Here is a 10,928-nt window from a genome sequence, read left to right on the forward strand (position 1 = left end):
AACTTGAAACACTGGATGCATGTGCATGTGTACCTAAGATCCCGGGAGGAGAATGGAGGAGAATGGATTATGGCATGGCCATTGCCCTGGGGGGTGATTTCTCACCTTCCCTCTCACTATCTCTGTCTTTCTCCCTCTAGTGAGCAATGCATCCTAAGGCAAAAATCTCCACACAAAAAAATCAGATACATATTTTAAATGCTCAAAAAGGTAAACTGCTAAAACCAAAATAATCAATAATTTTTTTCAAATGAAGTATTATTTTTATTTTTTACAGTTTTTTCTTTTTTTTCTTTTTTCTTTTTTTTTTTTTTTTGCTATAGGACACATTCGCTCACCAGAGAGACAGAGACAGAAAGCAAGAGATCACTCCCCAGGGAGGATGGCCACACCCAAATTCCTTCTCCATTCTCCTCTCAGGATTTTGGGCATGCATACACATACACCTGGAATGAGTTTTAAGCCACCAGGTCCAAGACTCGAGCCACAGTCAACTACATGGGAGTCCAGCAACATAACCATTATGCCATCTGCTGGTTCCATTATTTTAATATCTGTATCTACAGCTATATTTTCCTACCAAAGTTTAATGAGAGAGAGAACAAGAGAAAGACTAATGCCCTCAACAGGGTCTTGTGCTGTGATCCTTCACTGAGCCTTTCCAGCCAGGCAGTATCATGGTCATACATGCCTGGCATTTACAGGTGAACCAGAGAACCAGATCCGTGATCTTCCACATAGATCCAGCATCACTTGAGTATCATATTACTGCTGCATCACAGTGTCCACTTCAGAAATATTTTTAATATGATTCATTTACCTTTTAACAATATCTGAAACTTCATTTGAGAGAGAAATTTTAAGAACATCTGAAATTCATTTTTCCAGACTTTAGCAAAGAGCTGATGAGATGGTGGCTTGGCTAATAGGGACAAGAGAAGTGATTATGGAGCATGGGTCTCATTTAGAAAGCACAGATCAGAATGGGGCTGTGATAGTAATTAGAAGACTGGACCCAGGAAGAGGTGGGTAGTGTAGTGTGACCAAATAATTTATCATTCTAGCATATTTATCTTTCGTTTCTTTTCGTTTGTTTGTTTTAGAGATTTTTTTTTGTTGTTGTTATAAGGCATATATGCTTGCCAGAGAGACAGAGAAAGGCAGAAAGTAAGAAATAATCCTCCAGGGAGGATGGCCACTTCACAGTCCCTTCTCCTCCACTCTCCTCTTGGGATTTTGGCACGTAGGCACATGCTCCCAGTGTGAATTTTAAGCCACTGGATCTGAGACTTGAACCATAGTTTGTCATGTGGGAGTCCAGTGCCTTAACCACTGTACCACCTTCTGGCCATATATTTGCCTCCTTTTACACTCAGTTCCTATCCTTGGTACAATCTAGTGTATTGCTTTTATTATAATAATTAAGAAATCAAATATATGATTTTTCACACATCATTTTCTTAAAGGATCTAAAACTGTCACTGGGACCAGTGTGGTATAGTGGTTAAGGTGCTAGACTCCCACATAGCTAAAAGTGAATCAAGTCCCAGATCTGGCAGCTTGAAATTCATGCCAGGTGCACTTGCATGTGTGCCTAAAATCCCAAGGGGAGAATGGAGGAAAAGGGATTGCAGCACTGCCATCTCCCCTAAGGGTGATTCTTCACTTTCTCTCACCCCATCTCTGTCTCCCCAATGAACACATACACTCTATAGCAGAAAAAAAAAAAAATCTCTCCAGAAAAAATAAAAAGACTATCCTTTATCATTAAAGCAATATTTTGATGTTGTATAAAAAGCATGGTCTGGAAGTAAGGAGCCTTGGTTTTGTTTTGTTCTTTCAGCCTGACACCAGGTGAGACTGAGCTCTGTGGTCCTCTGTTGCCTTCAGCAGACAATAGAGAGGTATTCAAACTTTGAGGTCCTATCCAGTACCTTGTCATAAAGTAGTATGATCATTAATTGATGCTAAGTTAAAATATCTTAAAAAATATTTCAAACTTCAAGTCTAATATTTTTTAAAGCTATAGTCATCCTAAGTCGTTTCTCTGCAATTTTACCCTAATTTCTTCAACAATGTTCAGTAAATATAAATTGATGTTTAAGGAATTTTGAGACCTCACCATCATTTCACCTCAAAATAGAAGTCTACATTTTTCCTAGGATGCTGGAGTTCATAGTTGTTCTATTGCCTAGATTAAAATATCTTATATTCCCCATTTGGAAAATGACAAATATTTAGAGAGCAGGGGAATCTTCCATTTGCCCTCCCCTGGATCCACAGGATATGAGTTAAAAAAATTCAGTGGTAATTTGGGTTGTGAAAATGAATAAAGTCAGCATGATGGTGAGTGGCTTATGAACAGTGAAGAGAAGTTAGAAGTTCACTTTCTCCTCCAGATTGCTGGCCTCCCTACATCAGAAGTATTCGTTGCTATAAATTGTTTTTGCTTTCCATACAGTTGTCTTCTGTCTCTCCTGGATTGATGTCAGATATGATAATAAAACTAAGCAAGGACTCCCGTAGGCAAGAGGCTTTGGGATTCTTGCTGGCTTGAGAGATGAGTGGAGTTTTTGAAAGCATCTTTTGTAGTTGCCTTTCCACTGCCAACTGGCCAAGGCCCTCCCTAGAGCTCTGGGAGCAGCTCGCCCCCTGGACAGACAACCATAACCTCTCAAGGTCAACCTTGTAAAATTTGAAGGGAATGGTTTACCTGGCAGTGCTGACAGTTCATTGCAACCATGAAAGGGCCAGGAATAGAAGAAATTTCCCACATCCGAGCCCACTTAACTGCTCCGCAAGAGAGAAATCAGAGCATTCATAGCAGCAAAGAAATGCCTGCTTGATTTTAACATGAGAGAGCTTTAGTAGGTGCATTTTTCATGTCTTTCTGAACCTTTGGATCTCATTTTCTCCTGTGGGCTTCAATTTTTCTTCTCTCAGGTCCACAGTTTCTCCTTTGTTCAAACTGTTTTCTTGAGCTTCCCCCATAAATACAATTCAAGAAAACAGTTGGACATCTCCCTTCTCTTTCCTCAAAAAAGTTAAAAGACAGATAGAAACCAAGTTACTCTCTCACCTACAAACTCTTCGTTCTTTTTCACTTAGCCTTAAATATTACAAGGAATTTGGAAGTTAATCTTTGATATTCTTTATGCCATATGGTAAAGAAGAAAGTCATAGAAGATTTGTCGTTTATCTCATCATCTACTCTGATGAAAATCTTAGTATCTGGAAATATCTTTCCTGTGTCCCTCCGAAAGGCAGATAGTACTGCTGCTACTGCCACTGCTAGCTTATGCTCCTACAGTGTTATATGCAGGGGACTCTTCTAAGCACCATACACCGTCTAACCCTACTACATTAAGAAGTAGGTACTACATGTATTCCTAACTTATAGAATAAAAACTGAGAGATAGAGAGGCTAAATAATTTTCTCAAGCTCATAGAACGAGTAGAGCCAGGATATAATAAGAACTATATCTTCCTGGTTTCATGTGTATGTCCTCATTTTTAACCCTTACATGTAGTAGCCCTTGATTGAGGATCTAAAAACTATGGAGACTCAATGAGTAATACTCTCAGCTTTTATTTATTGATTGATTGAGAGTGTTTTTTGTTTGTTTTTGTTTTCATTTTTTTGGGGGGGGGTAGGGCATGTGTACTTGTTAGAGAGATGGTAATACTCTCAGCTTTTATTTATTGATTGATTGAGAGTGTTTTTTGTTTGTTTTTGTTTTCATTTTTTTTGGGGGGGTAGGGCATGCGTACTTGTTAGAGAGATGAGGAGAGACAGAGAGACAGAAAGCAAGAAACTTTCCAGGGAGGATGGCCATGTCACAATCTCTTCTCCTTCATTCTTCACTCAGGATTTTGAGATTGCACAGACATGCTCCTGATGTGATTTTCAAGCTGCTGGGTCTAGGGCCTGTACCGTGTTCAACCATGTGGGAGTTCAGTGCCTTAACCACTAGGATACTTGCTGGTCCCTGAGTGCTTATTTAAAATGAAGGCTCATACTTATAGAGCACTAAAAATAGGGTGACTAGACACCCCTGTTTGCTTGAATCAGTTCTGGTTTCAACCTACCATCTTAACCCTTTTCATTCTCAAAGAGTGTACTGTATTACATAATAAATTATATGGCTACCTTAAATTTAAACAAAAATTGCATTTGGAAGAACAAAGAGTGAATTGTTACTTTGATCACTGGACTTATTTTTTCTAGAAATGGAACCTCTTTTTGTGAGGAGTCTTCAAAAAGTTCATGGGAAAATATGTAGCATGCAAAAACTGCATAGAATTTCATTTTTATTTTGCACAAAAATAAAAAAAATACATGAGTTCGATTTTTCCCTGAGCCTTTTGAAGTCCTCTTGTACTTCACCAAGTTTCTAACTCTGAATTCTGGAATTCAGACACACTTCTCTCATGTGAAATGGGTGAATTCTTAAAGGATTGTTGGTGTCAAGAAGATTGCCATATTCTCTTTGGGGAGCTGGATGTTTTGTTTGTGCTGGTTTTGATGTAGGGAAGCTTACTAAAGGGGTTGACATCTTTTTTTGTTATTGTGTCTTGTTTCTTAAGGAAGGGTAGGTTGTTGACGGAGGTGAAGAAAGTCTCTTGATGGCAAAGAATACAGAGCTAGCTCCAGGATGAATAAGGAACCAAAGCAATAGAAGTAGACATAAAGCTTGAAATACATGAGAAAGGGAGGGGGGGGCAAACTACAAACCTCAGGTGAATACCAGGTTCATCAGCCAGCAGTAGTTGGAGTGTGCCAGGTGAGGGAGAAGTTAGAGTAGAGGGCCAGCAAGGCCAGAATATAAACATCCTCTCAAATTTGTGTGTGGTATTTCCAGACTAATTAAGTTGTGTTAATAGTTTCTGAATGCATTGCAAGAGTAAAACTAAACTCAAATTAAAAACTAAATTGCAGAATTTGATGAAAGATGGACTTCAATAGAATCATCAAAAGGTGATAAATAATATGGGCAAAGGAATGGGAGATCATTGACTGTGATTCCAGGTGAGAATTTTAGATGGAATTAAGCATAGTGTGGCATGCTGGTATCCCTGGAGTGATAAACTAATGGACTTATAGTATCTTCTTGCTTTTAGGTTTCCTGTCTCTCTTGATCAAAGTTGTAATTTATAGTGGGTTAAATACGTCTGAAAGCTTTGATACATATGAAAAAGTTCATTGCATATTGTAAGTAGCCCTCACCTCCTTGTGCAATCTTTCTTGATCAGTACCTTCTCTCCCTCCTACCTTACGCTGACTCCTTCTCATGCAAGTCAAATTGACCACTATCTTAGCGTACTGACCCTAAATATCAAAGACCAACACAAAACTAAATTGCCAGTGTTTTATGGGGAAGTGAGGTCCCAAAACTGCAAGAGCGAGGGAGAAGGGGATGAGTCATGGAAGAATGGTAAGCAAATATAAGGTGATGTGTTACTGTCCTGGGCGAACACTGTTTCAGAATATTTCCAGACAAGAGATAAGGAAAAACTATGACTCAGAACAAATCTATTAGAAGAAATTTATCAACTGTATTCTTCTGGTGCAGTATCCCACTGGACTATTTGCCCTAAGAGTTGTCAGTTTCTCTGAGTTTTTAAACTGCATTAAGTTTTTGGGTGTGAGGCTTTATCTGGTCCAGAATTGGTTGGAGGAGGCAAAGGCTCAAGACAAGGTGTGTTGTGAACTGTCTCAGGCACCAGAATCTGCGAGCACATGGGGAGTCTGTGTTTTTAATGTTAGCTGAGGTATATGACTTTCCAAGTTATAGAAGATAGACAAGGTTGAGTGAATTTAAAGAAACATTCCAGGTATGCCAGATGTATGCCCTCATATCCCCAAACTTACACTGCAGATTCTATCACAAGACCTAGAATTTTATGCTTATGTATTTGTTTTTTTCTTGCACATCTTGAAGCTCATATGAGCAAATAATTTTTACTTACAAGTTTAGCTCAGCATCATGCATGTAGAAAAAGTTAATCAATGTGTGTAGAATAAAAGAATGAGGTTACACATCATCCTTCCAAAAATCAAAATTCCAACACTGAAATAAAGTATCTAAGTTCTTATGACATTCTACTCACCGTGTATTCAAACATCAGAAATTCACATCTTGAACAATGACTGCTTAATCTGTAGCCTCTGATTAATAATCTTAATCCTCTGATTATTTAAGCATATTAAAAAGAATGCACACAGATGGTCTCTAAAAAGTCAAACTAAGTCATAGATATAGATATAGGTTCTTAAACTATGCATAGGGACTCAAAGGAACTCTGATATGCCATGCCAAAAATTATCTGCTTTATTTCAATTTCATTATAAATGATATTTTTAAGTTCATTGATAATAGGGCGGCTGGTAGTATGGTGGTTATGGCAGCTGGATCATACACTGCTGACCGAGCAATTCAAGTCCCAGGTCCGGCAGCTCATAAAACAAGCCAAGAGCATGTGCACGTGAGGCTGCCCAAAATCACAAAAGGAAGGAGAGATGGAGGAGCTAGCAGAGGAAGATGAATGCAACATATTGTCTTACCTCGATTATCAAATACTGCAATAAGAATTCATAAAACATTATGTTAAAACAATCATGAAAGATAATAAATTTAGAAAACGTTAGTGACAAAGCTGGGGAAAACCATATAATGAAGCTGGTTTAGAGAAAACTAGCACAAATAAATAAAGAAAGAAAGAAAGTCAGACAATACAGGCAAAAATATTGCTTCAAGCATGGCTCATGTTATACCACGTAAAGTATCCTAAAATATAGGTCCACAATCGTCCTTAGTTTTTCTACATAAATACACAAGTTAAAATTAACGTTTATGTTTTAAGAGAACAAATACCAATCTATTATCAAAATCATTGGTATGTTTAACAAACTGGATATCTGTAGTAGATTTTAAAAGAAAATACTCACTTGTGGGTATGAAATGATACTATCATTTATAGATATTTGTTTGAGAAATTTATATATGCTAATATATAGAAAGTATCAATAATATTCAGGTAGAGAAAAATAAAACAATGGCAAATCTTTTTATTTGCTGCTAAAAAATACATTCGAAAACAGCTGCCAATTTCCAGCAGGTATTTTATATAAATCAGTGTTTATGTAACAAGATGATAGATTTTTGAGGATTTGATGATTATTTGCCTTAGGTATTTGCTTTTTGTGTATATTTTGAAATTTGCATGATTTTTCTGTACTTAGCAGAACATCTTTTTCTACAATGGTAAAGTACCTGTGCATTGCAATCCAAACATGTGTGCCATGAGGTGATCATCAACTCCCAGAGACGAAGCTAATTTCCGTCTTCAGTGCACATTAATTCACATGTCATCAGACATGAAAACACAAGTGTTTGGGACCTTTGTTCTTTTGTTTTGTGTCTTTCTTGTGTAATCAAAGGAAAAGAAAAAGAAGTATCATCTTAGAGTATATGAAAGATCAGGAGATAAAAATAATGCAGATTCAAATCTTGTCCAAATTAAAGCTAATTAATCATACTATTTTAAAATGAAACACTCACTGGAAAGTCAATGAATTTTAAATTTGGGCAAAGTTTTTTTTGAGTTTTAGACTATGAGCATGTAGTCACAGTGACACTTTGTGTTCACTGTGAGGGAATGCACTCTAGAAAAGTCCTAGATAAATGGATCCCCTGACCCATAGTGCTGGGAGCATTGCACAAAAGCCACTCTTGGAAGATCCGAGGGGGAAAAGAGAAACAGCGAATCAAAATAAAATGTGTAATATAAACCTGATGTGCTGTTAACACATGGATAGCGCCTGCAAGTCCACTGGTATTCTCTGTATTACATTGTCAGACAGATCCTATGCTCTCCTTTGTAAATAGACTGACCTAAAAAAACTCTGGATCTAAAATATCTATTCTACATAATTTATTTAGAGATGTCATTGTAAGTTATTTCAACTGTTTGCTAAAATCTCAAAGGAGAGTGGGCTTAGAACTTTATGAAATAAAATCAGACGAAAACTTATTTGGATTCAAAAATTGATTTTTTTCTGAAGTGATATAGTTCTTACATGCGATGAAGTAAACAGTAATAAATTTCAACAACTACTAGTGAAGGAGAGCAGTTTGAGTTCAAGTATTTAAAAATTTAAGTTTATACCATCTAGTTAAGGATATTTACATATCTTAATGTAAAAAGAATATTTTATTTTAACAAGAGTTGTATAATATAGACTTAGAAAAATAAATCATTTTTATATTTACTTGTTTTTGCAAGAGAGTATATGTGCACAAATGTGAGAGAGAAAATACTAAATACAAAAGTCCAAAAGGAGACTGGAGGAGAAGGGTTAGTGGTGTGGCCATCTCCCCTGGGGGTGATTTCTCACTTTCCTTCTTTCTCTCTCCCTGGCAAGTGCACATGCCCAGTAGCAAACTAAAATGATAAGAAGGGAAGGAAGAAAGAAAGAAAAGGAAGGAAAGAAAGAAGGGAAGTGGGGACAAATTGGGTCAGGCACTGAGAAGTGCTGCTTCTGATGCCCCAGATGTCGTTTGGCCTCTTTTTCCAATTTATGCCTGGTCATGCCATAAGCCCTTTTCCCTCTATTTATCCATCGTATCAGGATACTGAGCATACACGCATATGCTGTCATGTTTTTCAAGTTGCTGGGATTTCAAGCTGACTGGGATTCCAACAACAGTTGGCCAGATGGGATCCAGGTCCCTTTACACAGTGCTTGAATACTGTGCTATGTAGCCAGTCCTGGTAAGCAATAATTTCTAATCCAAAAAGTAAAAAGCTTAATTAATTCGACTACTTTTTTGTATTTATTACAATTAAGTAATTTTAATTGAAATTTCAAAAATTTTCAACAATCAAATAAAAATTATGGAATTAGATTGGAATGCAAAGCTTCCATGCTTAATTAGTAAACCTAGATATCCAATAATTAACTTTCTGTGTTGGGAAAGGAGCACATATATTTCCTAATTTGGAAAGATGAGGCCAAAGGACTTCGCGGGCATCAGAAGCAACACCTCTCACTTGCCTGGCTCAATTTGTTCCCACGGCCCGCCTTTCTTTCCTTTTCTTTTCTTTTCTCTTCTTTTCTTTCTTTTTTCTTTCTTTCATTCATTCTTTCTTTTTTCCTTTCATCTTTCTGTCTTTTTAGCTTGCTACTGTGCATGTACACTTGGCAGAGGGAGAGAGAAGAGAGAGAGAGAGGAGAGAAGAGAGAAGAAAAGTGAGAAATCAGCCCCCAGGGGAGATGGTCACTCCACAATCCCTTTACCTCCAGTGTGCTTTTGGAATTTTGGTCACTCTCTCACATGCACACAGTGTGTTTTTGAAGCCGCCAGACCTGGGACTAGTACCCTTCAGTTAGCCATGTGGGATCCAGCTGCCCTAACTTCTGTACCACCTCACCTATCTTTATATGATTGCTCTTTTCTTGTTATATCATTAGTTGTTTTATTATAAGCATGATACTGCCAGTTTTCTAAACATAATTTGTATGTGGTTGGAGAATAATTATCTAGAAAGCTAACTGGAAATAATTGCTAACTTTAGATTTAAACTTTTAGTAACTCTGATGATACATATGTGTATTTACATATGTACACAAACATGTCTGTATATATTTCAATATATGTGTCATATATAAAATCTTAAATTAGTTTGTATGTATATAGATTAAGTCAGTTGTGGAACTGAGCAGAAATGGCACAGCAGAACTAAATAGTATACAGGGTGAGGGGCCAGTAGTTGGCATAGTGGTTAAGGTACTGGACTGACACATGGTCCATCACTATTTGAGTACCTAACCCATGAGCTTAAAAATCATGCTTGCTGGGCATTTATGCATTCATGCCCAGGATCCCAAGAGGAGAATGGATAAGAAGGGATTATGGCATGGCCCTCTTCCCAGAGAGGTAATTTCTCACTTTACCTCTCACTGTTTCTTTGTCTCTCTGGCAAGTACATTTACCTTATAGCAAAAACCTAAAAGAAAAAAAAAAGTGGTTCAAAGATTAGAATATGTCAGTTAATCATTTTAGATTCATTAAAATAATTAGTTGACTTTTCCACTTTTTTTTTTGTTGAGCTCTGTAGATATATTTATTACAAAAATAGTAATAAAAGCTCAGATAATTTGGAAAACGTGTCCTAAACACAACGTCTAATAAGTGATGAGCAATGATTGAAACCTAAAGTCAGGTGGTAGACTCTTCTAGGATAATATTTAAATGTAACCTAATTTGCTTAATAGATTTGAGTCTAAGAAGTTGTGAGCAATTGGGACTAGCAGTTAGCATAATGGCTATGTAGCTGGACTCCCATATAGTTGACCACAGTTCGAGTCCCAGGCCCGGTGGCTTAAATTAACGCTGGGGCATGCCCAAGATCCCGAGAAGAGAATGGAGGAGAAGGGATTGCGGTGTGGCCATCCCCCCTGGTGGGGGGGTGATTTCTTGCCTTCTGTCTCTCTGTTTATCTTTGTCTTTCTGGCAAGTGCATGTGCCTTATACCAAAAACCTCTCAAAAAAAAAAGGCCTAAAAAAAAAAACCCCAAAAAAAAAAAAAAAAAAAAAAAGAAAAGAAAAGAAGTTGTAAACAATTATAAGATTAATTATTATCTGAATGCCTTCCTTTGCACCAAGTAATAAATAAAATATAAAATTATTAAGCAAATGTAAGATAATGAAATAAACCATGGTTTAAAAAGCATTGTCATGGTGCCAGCCAGGTGGCATGGTGGTTAAACTGACTGAGTTCCACATAACTGACTGCAAAGTGAGAGTCCTGGACCTGTGGCTTGAAAAACACTCTAGGTGCATGTGCATGTGTGCCTAAAATCCTGAAAAGAATAGAAGAGGAGGAATTGTAGCATGATTATCCCCCTTAAGGGGTGACTTTTC

The sequence above is a fragment of the Tupaia chinensis genome, unplaced genomic scaffold (genome assembly GCF_000334495.1).
Source record: "Tupaia chinensis unplaced genomic scaffold, TupChi_1.0 Scaffold000013_1, whole genome shotgun sequence".
Classification (NCBI taxonomy): Eukaryota; Metazoa; Chordata; class Mammalia; order Scandentia; family Tupaiidae; genus Tupaia; species Tupaia belangeri.